We start from the raw sequence: 10395 nt of genomic DNA on the forward strand, positions 1-10395 counted from the left end.
ACCTTAGTGGTGAACTCTAAGCCCCAAGACCTTTCTCTCATATTACTTTCTCTAATTTCTAGAGTGTCACTTAATTACACTATTGTAATAGGACCATTAGTTTAATTAATCAAACAAACCCCTCTTTTGATCATTCGACCTACTAATCCAATATTGATTGCAAAATACCCTGCTTTTCCCTGGGGATGATCCCTACTCATTCTTGCTACGTTAGTAGTTAGTAGTGGTACTGGCATTTTACAAATTTAAATTTGGCCATATTTTATCACACCTTGTGCTTTGGTTTTCGAGAACACCAAGTTTTGGTGCCGTTGCCGGGCATTTATAATGCCGTATTTTGGGATTAATTAGGAATTAGTACTCCTTTGATCTTGTTTTATTTTATTTTACTTTGTTTACTTATTGTATTTGTTCTTGATTGGCTAGGTACTTGGAGCCAAGGAAAGTGACACAAAGGAATTCTAAAGCAAAGAAGCAAGCTAAGCTAAGTAAAGTATAAAAAGCTATAAAAAAAAATAAAAAAAAAAATTACAAAGCAAAGTAAGGCAAAAGTTAAAAATATTTTGAAGTTACTTAAGGACCCTTTGTAAGCTATTCTAACTCTCTTTGCTTAGTTAAATCGTCGGCCCGCGAGGAGGCAATTTATTTTCTTGCATTTATTGAAAGCATGGGAGTATATGATCAATGTATGTGGAGGTTTGTTGTTGATTAACTTGTTGCGGAGGAGAAGTGTTTGCTAATTGCTATTTGTTGAGTTGTTGCTTGTTTTGATTGTGCATGCATGGTCGTAGGTCTTTGAATCCTACTCTTGTCCCATTGAATTTTAATCTTGAATCAATTGTTCGTAATCCTAGGGGAAAGGGTAATTCAAGTGACTCCATTTCATCAATGGAAAAACATAATGAGGACATGTTGAGGACCTTGGTCACATCTACCAACAAGGCATTCTTCACCCTATTGTGCATCAACAACAAGATAACATGCAAGTACCATTAGGCATACCTAGACCTTTCATTCCACAACAACAAGGCCAAGTTCCAATGGGAATGCCACGGCCATTTTTGTACCACCTCCACCTCCCGTTGTTCAAGCAAATCATGGGGTTTATGTAGAGCCACAAATTGTGAATCCTTCCCTTGCTTTAAGAGACCATTATGTGTCCAATGAGTATAATGCACCAATATGCATTCAAGTCTCTCCATTTAGAGCACACCATTATGAGATTAAACCACAAATAATCCAAATGTTTCCCAATTACCATGGGCTACCAAATGAAGAACCTTATAAGCATTTAGATGAATTTCTTGAAGTGTGTTCCACCATGAAATACATGAACATACCAGAAGAAGTCTTGAGGATAAAATTCTTCCCTTTCACTATAAAAGATAAAGCAAAATAATGGTTTAACAATTTGAGACATTTTTCTATAACTACTTGGGCAGAGATGCAACAATAGTTCTTGAAAAAGTACTATCCGGTGTCTAAGACCAATACAATAAGAACTTCAATTCGTGAATTCTCACAAGGGGATGGGGAAATGTTTCATGAGGCATGGGAGCAATTGAACGATTTGGTTAGGAAATGTCCACACCATAACATCCTTAAATGGCAATTAGTTCAATACTTCTTTGAAAATTTGTTAGACAACCATAAAGGTATAGTTGATGCTTCTATGGGTGGTTCTTATTTTGATAAGCATGAAGATGATGTGTGGCGCTTATATGAGAGCATAAGTGAAAACTCAATGCATCGATCTTTATCATCTAAAAATTGTAGAAATATAGGTGGAAGGAAGAATGTAGGCTTATATCAAGTTGATAATTCTAATGAGATAGTCGCCGAAGTGAAGTCTCTATCTTAAAGGTTTGATCAATTTTTAATCAACCAAAATTTGACACATCAAGTGTCTTCTTCCCCTAATCATACTCATCATCCTTCCAATGAATCAAGCATGACTTGTTCTAGTGTTTTGCATTCTACTTCTAATTGTCCTCATGGACATGCGCAAAGTGAACACCATGAACAAATGAATACTGCTTTTGTTAACCAAATGAATAATCCCTATGGCACTCACTATAATCTCGAGTGGAGGAACCATCCAAACTTCTCTTAGAAAAGCCAAGGGGAAGGATCAAACCCTCCCTAAAGTGGTTCCAAAGCAAGTATGTTCCGCCCCCTTTGCAAGGCCAAGGTTCCCAAAGTTATCATTCATCTTACCAAGCATCACATGCAAACCAATTTTCAAACTCTCATTTTCCAAACCAATCATCATATTCTCAAGGTAATTCAAGAAGTCCCGCATTTGAAGAGAAAGTTTTATCCGCTTTGGGTACTTTGGAGGCAAATACTCAATTGTTTCATTCTTACTCCCAATCGATTGCAAAGCTAGAAACCCAAGTTGGGCAAATAGCTAGCACGTTGAATGCAAGGGAAAAAGGAAAAATGCCTTTGAATCCCCCACCAAAGCAACAATTTGTTATGGAGACCAATTCCTCTTTGGAAAGTCATACACTTGAACATGTGAATGCGGTGACCACTTTAAGAAGTGGAAGAGTTATTGACAACCAAGTAGGTGTTTCCAATGAAGAGAGTGAACCGGTGCAACCCAAAGTTGACACCTGTCCCGTCTCACATCTCATTCCTCCTTCATTGATTGTGAAAGATCCCATTGTTGAAAATGTTTTAAATAATGATTTTGAAAAAGCTTTTGAGCCTAAAGCTCCATTTTCAGATGCTTTAAAAGCATCCATCTCTCTTTAAAAGCAACAAAGCAAGGCTAATGAAATCATTGATGTGTCTAGGCAAGTAAAAATCAATCTCCCTCTCTTGGATGCAATTCGACAAATTCCAGCTTATGCCAATTTTTTGAAAGATCTTTGTATCCTTAAAAGGAAAAACAAAAGCCAAGTACCGAGAAAAGTTCTTTTAACCGAACAAGTAAGCTCTATCTTGCAACACAACACCCCTACCAAAATTTAAAGACCCCGATTCACAGACTACTTCATGCACTATTGGTGATCATGTTATCAATCGGGCTCTTCTTGATTTAGGAGCAAGTGTGAATCTTCTCCCTTACTCGGTTTATGTTCAATTGGGCTTAGGTGATTTGAAACTGATGTCGGTGGTTTTGCAACTAGCTGACCGATCAATTAAGAAGCCCCGGGATATCATTGAAGATGTTTTGATTAAAATTGATAAGTTCTTCTTCCCGGTTGATTTGGTTGTCATTGACATGGAGCCGATCCCAAATCCTAAGAGCGAAATTCCTATTATCCTTGGCCGTCCCTTCTTGGCTACCGCTAATGCCAACATCAATTAAAGGAAAGTGAAGATTTCATTTGGTCACATGAAAGTAAAGTTGAACATTTTTAATCCAACACACAACTCTTTGGACAAACATGAAGATATAGGTGTTGTTGAAAAATGTTTTGCAAATGAATTTGACAAAAATGAGTCTTTGCTTGGTGTTAAAACGTCAAATGGTTTATCTTCCAAAGAGATTTCAAAAGATGTTTTCAAATCTAGTGTTGAACGGGCATGGAAGCCCAAAAGTTTTGTTGACCAAAGGCCATCAATTTCACTTGAACCAAATCCAACAAGTTCCTTAGGGAATAGTTTGTTGGGGTGGGATTCGAAGTTTTATTCACCCCACTGAGGAGGGGAAGTCTACTAAGATGTTTGATCCGGACTAAAAGAGCCCAACGTCTTGCTAGAGACGTTAAAGACTAGTGTTTCATAGGGTTTGCAAACCCTATTCCTCTCTCATTTTTTATTTTTTTTTTCCTAAATGAAGGAGTATATTAAAATCAACAATATAATACAAAGATTCAAGGGTATACCCCCACTAAAATAGAAAAAAAAAATCATAAATAAGGACCAAACCACATAAACTAGCAAGCAAGGACTTTACAAAATGTCTTGAAGGTTAACCCCCACCACATCAAGCACTTCCCAAAAAATACATTTAGCTAGATCTTCCGCATCTCTAACATTTTTATCATATAATCTATTATTCCTCCCACATTTCTTGTTTTGATTTTTTTATGCGTGCGTTTAGATATGAGTTGAATTGAAAAATCCAGTTTCCTGGCAAGTTCTTACATTTTTTACACTTCCAGTGAAGTTTCGATTGATTGAGGCCCAGTTCAATTGATCGAAATTCCACTTTGATCGATTAAACCCTGTGAATTTATGACTTTTCATCTTCCATTTCGATCGATCGAAGCTCATCTCAATCGATCGAAATCCATTTGGCTTGATCGAAGTAAGTGTTCAATCGATCAAAAACCCTTCGATTTATCGAAATTGCGTCTTTTGAATTTCCGGAAAATGCTTTGGTTGTTAGCCTTCCTACCTCAACCCTAATTTTTTTTTATCACTTTCTCTTTCCTCCCTTATTTTTCCTTTTCTTTTTCTTTTTCTTTTTTTCTTTTCTTTCTTTCTTTCTCTACCTCCCTCTCAACTCTCTTCGTCTTCTCTCTCCAGGCAAATATCTCTCTCTCCCCCCGATTTCTCTATCTCTCTCCCCTCGCAATCTTCCACAACCAAGACCAACCCCTTCACCCCACCTTCTCTCTTCGACGCCGGCGAATCCCAAGATCAATCTCACCACCTCCGTCCTCCATTTTTACCGATGAAAAACTCTTTGCCAAGGGCCGAGTTCTCTCATCTTTTTCGCTGTATCTCTCTTGAATTCCATCGTTTTAGTCGCCTCCGGCAGATTTAGGCCAAGGAGAGTTCGATCTCCAACTCTGGCGACCTTTGCAATTTTCGGTGAAGCTTCAGCAAGCTTCCGGTCATTTTCTCCGGCCACGGTGAGGCCGGAAACCCTCCGTTTCTCTCTAAATTCTTCGTTTCAATCTTCCCTTCTCTCTTTTGGATCGGGTATGTTCAATTTTGTTATCTTTTATTTATTTTTATTTTGTCTTTATTTATTTATTTTATATTTTGTTTTGTTTCTATAGACACTAAAATTTTAATGGGCTTTGGTTTTGACAAATGGACCCATTAAATTTGGACCTAATGTTTAATTATGTTATTTAATTGACCCAAGCTTGGTCCACTTAAATTATTTAATTAGCCCAGCCCAGATGGTTAAATAAACAATAATTATTCCTAATAAAATATATTTGGAATAATTACTTTTAAAGATAATTATCATAATATAACCGGCCCGGCCCAGTTATAATTTTATTCTTATCAGGAGATGACACGTGTCATCATCCTATCAACCTAAGAAGCCTATAAATAGAGGCCTGGAGGAAGAAGGAAGGGACACAAATTCAGAGTCCAAAAATCTAAAGACTCAGAAATCCAGAAGGTCCAAAAATTGAGAGAATCAGAAATCCAGAGGGCAAACCTGAAGGCAAAGAACACCAAGCACATCCAAAGTCGTGCCGTTCTTCACCAAATTCAACAAATCCTCTCTGAAGACGAAGAACAACAAGCACATCAAATTGTGCCGTTCTTCATCCAAATTCCACAGTGATTCAAGATCAAGCTCGTGCAGCCCTTGGATCCGACCAACCAAAAAGGAGATCGAATCAGAGGACCTTATTCTTTGTAAAGATCATTACAGAGGATTGTACTCCATCTTTATAAATTAATAAAAAACTATTTGCTCCCAATTTTGTTTCTTATTTGTAGATTACAAAATTTGTGTGTACAAATTTTTGGCACGCCCGATGGGACATTTTCTGCCTCTCATCTCTTTTTCTACATCAAATCCTCAACAAATTCATTGTCAGATTCTATGACTTCCAATAAGATTCAGAAGAAGAGCAAGAATACCACCAAAGTCATCGCAGCCATGACGGACAACATCAATACCATCACAAAAGGTGGCAAGAAGGTTGCAACTTCATCAAGTGGCACAAACACCTCTGTAAGTTCAATGATATGGAGCATGGCTAAATCATCTGTTCCTGCCAAAAGACTGCACAATGCGATGAGAGTCAATTCTGCCAAATCTGTCAAAGTAACATCTCAAACTCATACCGGCTTCACCTCGCTGAGGGCAAGGAGGAAGGTTTCTACAACCTTAAAGGTTGCTCCAGTCACAAGTTCAAGTTCCACCTCGCTAGGAGCAAGAAGGAAGGTTCCTACAACCTCAAAGGTTGCTCCAGTCACAAGTTCAAGTTCAAGGCTAGTCCACCCAAGGCCAAAGATTTTTTCTGACTCCATCACTGTGCTAGTCATGATGACGAATACTACCTCATATGAAGAGCAATTGACGACTATGGCCCGTGTAATTGAAAGATTACAACACTCTCTCAAAGAGCAAGATCTAAAAATTGCCTCGCTGACAAAAAAGTTAAAATTATGTAACGACAATGCTAAGTTAAGTAAAGGCCAAATTTCTCATTCTAATTCCATGCTAGAGAGCATTCCAATTGATGATCAAAATGATGTGTCGGCCAATCCAACAATTGATACTGCCTCTGTTACCTCACATTCTGTCCAACAACTTCAAGACATGGTAGTGAACTGCATAAGAGAACAATACAGTGGCATTCCTCGAAGTGATCGCATGTACTCAAAGCCTTACATAGAAAGAATTGACATCTTAAAAATGCCGGTTGGGTATCAACCTCTAAAGCTTCAACAATTTGATGGAAAAGGCAATCCCAAGCAACATATCGCACACTTTGTAGAAACTTGCAGCAATGCTGGTACAAATGGAGATCTCCTTGTCAAGTAATTCATTCATTCCCTCAAACGGAATGCATTTGATTGGTACAAAAACCTCAAAGCTAGAGGTATTGACAGTTGGGAACAGATGGAACGAGAATTTCTCAACCGTTTCTACAGCACTCGTCGTACTGTAAGTATGCTGGAGCCTACAAACATAAAACAGATGAAGGGTGAACCCATGGTTAACTACATCAACTATTAGCGAGCTCTAAGTCTTGACTGCAAGGATCGTTTGTCTGAAATTTTTGCAATTGAAGCATGTATGCGAGGCATGCGCTGGGAGCTTCTGTACATCCTACAAGGGATTAAGCCTCACACATTTGAAGAGCTTGTTACTCGAGCCCACGACATGGAGCTTAGCATGGAAAATCATGGTGCTAGAGAAGATGTTCCTGATATATCCGACAACCTTCAAGAAAATGAGAGAAGTGAGTTTGAAGAAGAAGACAATATACTTCCTAACTCGGATGACGGAATAGCTTTATCTTTCATTATAAGCATGATAAGCGCCGAATATTGTATATTCAAGCGCCCTAAATTGCACTAGTTAAGTCCATCATTTGATTATTTAAGTAGATTATCTTCATTTGTGTGTATGTATATATTTTCAGGTCCATTGGCCAAAAAGAAGCAAGAAGGATGCTTTGTGGAGTTTTGAACATCAAAGGTGCCAATTCTGAAATTCTGGCAGCAGTGAAGCCCGAACTTTGTTCGCCATTTTGACCTTGAAAACTGGAGAACTGGACTTCCATTATAAAATGGCATATTTATAGCTCTGAATCAGCTTTCCAAATCTTCAAGTGGTTCATCATTCGGAGCTCGGACCAGAGAGTTATGGCCTTGTTACCAGAGGTGCGCAGAACTGCCTGGCAGCAATGAAATTCTGCCTTGATCTTCATTTTAGAGCTCCGAATTAGCTTCCCAAATCTTCAAACGGTTCATCATTTGGAGTTCAGAGTGCAAAGTTAGGTCATTTTACCAAAGTAGGTCCGGGCGGAGCAAACCAAGCATAGGGCATTCTGGCCAATTTTTGAGTGCTCGAGGCCTTATTTCGAGTGCTCGAAATTAGGGCAGATTGCTTCACGAGATCAGCAGTAGAGTTAGGACTTTGCTTGCCATTTTGACCCAGAAAACTCGAGAACTGGACTTCCATCATAACATGAAAGATTTAGAGCTCTGAATTAGCTTTCTAAATCTTCAAACGGTTCATCATTCGGAGCTCGGAGCAGAGAGTTATGGCCTTGTTACCAGAGGTGCGCAGAACTGCCTGGCAGCACTGAAGTACTGCCTTTCTCCCCATTTTTGACCAACCAGACTTGAGATTTGGGTCTTCATCAAAACATGAAGTTTTTAAAGCTATGAATCAGCTCTCCAAATCTCTAAACGGTTTGTCATTCGGAGTTTGGAGCGCAAAGTTATGACTGTTTAACAGAAGTAGGTCTGGGCGGAGCAAGGCAAGAATGGAGCATTTTGCTCCGATTTCGAGTGCTCGAGCCCTTATTTCGAGTGCTCGAAATTAGGGCAGAATTGCATCCGGAAATGGCCCATTTTCAGCCACTTGCATCTTGGGTTCCTCAATTCTAATTTCCCTCTTTAATGGTTGGTTGGAGATGTTGGTTGGTGGGGATTTTTTTGAGCCTTATCTCTCTAGAAGATAAGAGAGGGAGGCCACACATATACATTAAGTTTCATTCTACAAGAAGAGGAGAGAGAAGAGAGCAAGGAGATAGAGTTCTTCAAGCTTGAAGAAGGGAGCACGAAAATGGAGGAGGTCTTCAAGCTTCTTCCTTCTTCCATTGCTCCTATGGGTAACTAAATCTTCTCTAGGGAGGTGATGAAGCCCCTCCCTTGTAAGCATGTTCTAGTGTAGATTTTACTTTTGGGATTTCAATGTATTATTGTTGGTGATTTTATGATCTAGAGCATCATATGTGTTATAATGAATTCTAATGTCTATACATGATTATTTTGAGCTATTCATCTTGTCTTAGATGGTTTCTCTTCCTAATCATATTGCTTGCATTTCCATAGTGACAATGGAAGTTAGATCATAGAATGGTTTTAATGGCATGGAGTTTGAAAACTTTGATAAATCATTGCTTAGGATACCCTTTGATGGTTTGTACTTGATTCTTAACTTTGTGTGCTCTCATCATTTAATTAAGGGCTTGATAATCTTTGGCTTAGGGAGCATATTGAAGACTACACCCTAGTTTAGGTAGTTCAAGCATGTGAATCTTTGATGGATTATTCTTGTTTTTGATTTAATGAACCTCTTGAGGATAGTATAGCAACCAAGGGTTGTTATGTGTCATGACCATCATTTATGTTGATTTTCCCAATTTAATCTCAATCTAGAATTTGTATAGGGTTGGAGCGGATTCATTTCCCTAGTTTTTCTCTACTTGTATTTCATTTCTTTTTAATTCTTGCAAGTTTCTAATTTATGCAATTTCAATATTCTTAGCTTAAGTGACAAACACCAAAACCTTTATAAACCCTTCATCATTCTAGAAAGATTCTAGACACTAAGGTTGCCGTAAGACTAGCGCAGTCCCAGTGGTTCGACTTACCCGACCAATAGCCCTATTTTACAATGATTCGTGCTATTGCGAAGGTTGATGTTAATTGACCAACCGATTAATTTTTGGCGCCGTTGCCGGGGACTGCAAACGGTTTAGCGACCAAAGTTCTAGGGTTAATTTAGCTTGATTGTGCATATTGTGTTTTGTGAATATTTCTTGTGTGTTTTAACCATCTTTGTGTTGTAAGTGAGATCCTAGGGACTCGAAGCTCGCCGTGGGAATGCTAGCAAATTGTGAGTCTAGAGGACCCCAGGTAAGTCTCGTGACTTCTAGTTTCGAATTGTGGATATTGTGCATGTGTTAAGCTTAGAAGTAGTTAATTTATTTGTGAAGCCCTTGTCGAGGCAATTTTTGTTTTACTATATTGCAAAGCATCGGTCCTTGTCGTGGCCATTTATTTCCTATCTTGTTGATAATTGAGGAGAAAGGGATCATTGTATGTGGAGTTGATGATAAAGAATTGTTGTGTTGATTATGTTGTGTATTGTTGATGTTTAACTCCTAGATGGAGAATAATTATCTCCCAACTCAATTCTACGCACCACATGCGTTTTGTGCTTTTTGCTCTAGTAATTCACATCATACAAGAGATTGTCTTCCAACGAGACAATTCTCGGATTTTTATCTAGAGCAACCAAATAAAAATTTCTTTGAACCGGGTAGTGATCCATACTTCAATGGTTACAACTCGGGTTGGGGAGACCAACAAAACTTCTTGTGGCATGACATAGGAAATTCAACCCCACAATCTCATATGCAACCTTTTCAACCCAATGATCATTCTTTCCCGCCCTCTTCTCCTTTTCCACCGTCTCCATTGGATGAGCTAATTGTTGCTAATAAACAAATGATGGAGTCTATGCACATGCAAATGATGGACTCCAACAATCAACTATTGGCCTCCCTTGCTAGCATGCAATCCACAGTAGAGTCTATCAATCAAGTGGTACCATATCACCAGTCCCAAGTTAATGCAATGATAGATGACCAAATATCTCAAATTCAACAAAGGATTAATGCTAAAAATCATGAAGAGGAGGAAACATTTTCATTTGAATTTATGGCCAATCCAAAAGAAAATTCTATGAATGATGAGATTACTCCTAGTAACTTTCAT

At 38.5% G+C, this 10395-nt stretch overlaps 1 non-coding gene across 1 annotated transcript; it reads right to left on the minus strand.

The window, feature by feature from the left end:
• Nucleotides 1-1492: 1492 nt before the first annotated feature.
• LOC132282756 (small nucleolar RNA R71) lies at nucleotides 1493-1599 on the minus strand. Its single transcript, XR_009471849.1, has one exon. It is a non-coding gene; the product is annotated as a small nucleolar RNA R71 (small nucleolar RNA).
• Between the last annotated feature and the right edge of the window lie 8796 nt (nucleotides 1600-10395).

The sequence above is a fragment of the Cornus florida genome, unplaced genomic scaffold (genome assembly GCF_030987335.1).
Source record: "Cornus florida cultivar Cherokee Brave unplaced genomic scaffold, ASM3098733v1 CherokeeBrave_3.0.0_Hap2_Chr01, whole genome shotgun sequence".
NCBI classification, from domain to species: domain Eukaryota; kingdom Viridiplantae; phylum Streptophyta; class Magnoliopsida; order Cornales; family Cornaceae; genus Cornus; species Cornus florida.